The sequence below is a fragment of the Octopus bimaculoides genome, chromosome 16 (genome assembly GCF_001194135.2).
Source record: "Octopus bimaculoides isolate UCB-OBI-ISO-001 chromosome 16, ASM119413v2, whole genome shotgun sequence".
Classification (NCBI taxonomy): Eukaryota; Metazoa; Mollusca; class Cephalopoda; order Octopoda; family Octopodidae; genus Octopus; species Octopus bimaculoides.
In genome coordinates, this window is record NC_068996.1 from 32,981,052 (window position 1) to 32,982,858 (window position 1,807).

A 1,807-nucleotide genomic window follows, 5' to 3' on the forward strand; every position below is an offset into this window, starting at 1 on the left:
TCGGTATGGCACCTTTTTCTCTGCACTTGATTAATTAAATCCTCACCTTGATTAGTTGCCTAGGCGACCGCAGACTGATAAGAGAAAAAAGATTAATTAAGATTATCAATAATCGTTTAGATTTTTTTATGCATTCTTTCTTTTATTTTTGAACTAGAGATTGTCTTGCGGTGTGAAATGAAAGCGACGGATTTTTAGATGGTGTACAAGATGTCTTTTTCTGTCTCATGTAACAGAGCAGGTTGGCAACGATCTATATGCCTGTTATTGACTTCCGCATTCGTTCTACTTGTTTTCGGTTACGTTTCTTTTGTTAGAGTTTTTAGACCGTCGGGAGAAATACCTTTTGTTAATTATTCTGGCTCTTTACGTTCTGATGTCAAATCCTGCCGAGGTCAACTAACTTTGCCTTTCATCAAGCTAAAGTCGATAAAGCAAAGTACAGGGATCGATAGTATCGACTAATTCTCTCCTTTTTGGAATTATCTCTAAGTCAGAAAGCATTAGAAGGCGATGAGCTGGCAGAATTATTAGAGCGTTGGAAAAATTGCGTTCCGACTCATTACATTCTGCGTTTAAATTCCGTCGATATCGACTTGCCTTTCTGGGTCAATAAAATAAGTATCAATGAAGTATTTAGACGGATGTAATCAACTCGTCCCCTCCCTTCAATCGAAAGTTGAAACAGAAAAAAAACAATTAAACAAGTTGACACTGTTATGAATATGAGAAAGTCGCAATTTGACGAACAAAAATGCAAATGTATACAATATAAATAAGGACGCTAATAATTCATTCCTTGCTTCGCAAACTAAAGGGAATACTGGACATTGCTCAGTATTTCACGATGTATCACCTGAAAATATTCGAAGGTATGTCACCCGTATAAACAGTACTTTGTGTGTTACTTTGACGTTCTTCTGTGCAATTTTTTCATCATCATTATTATTATTATTATTAAGAGAGCAACGCACGTCATTAAAAGAGACATATACGAATATACGAACCCAAATATACCCATCATGATAAGAGTCCAGGCACATGCATCACAGCCATGTGTGTGACATGGTGATCTGATATCGAGGTAAACAGCGCATGACTTTGCAGGTGGGGCCCAGTTAGAATTTTCTTCAGGTCTAGAAGCCCATCCTTCTCAAAAAGATGACTGTTTAAGGATGGTGAACAAAACACCCATGTTTCTAGAGATGAATTACTTAAACTTCTAAAAATTCCTCTCAACACATGGGTATGATGCTTCCTCATTACTTCTGCTTGTAATCAGAGATGCACATATTGTCCGCCACTAAGAGACATGCTCAGCTGGTTATGATCAAGCTAGTGACAAGCAAGTCTGTCAAGATAAAACATGTTCATGAAAACACTTCCAATCAGTTAAGATCAGAAGCCATGAGAGCTAGTGTCTGGTACTGCATCAGGGCATTGATTATTATTATTAATATTGATGCGACGACCGAAAATACAGTTGACATTATATCCCTATCTCCCGGACTGGGTTTTGAACCCGTACTCTGGTCAGTTGGGGAGAATGGTATTTCCTTTGTCTCGTCGGCAACCACAGCTATTTTTAGCGTAGCTGCCCCTTTCTGGTCAGCGAAAGTTCAAAAACGGCAGGATAGGAATGTACCGACCGACCCATCTTGGCAGGGGGTAAGGTAGCACAATGAGCTATGGTATTTGGGATGAATAGGAGAACGAGAATTGGCGGCAAAAGCAGTTAGCAGAGAATTTGGCCAGTGGAGTTCTGGTAGCCAGCGGGGCAGTCGAGCGGTAGCAGCCAGCCGAGGCA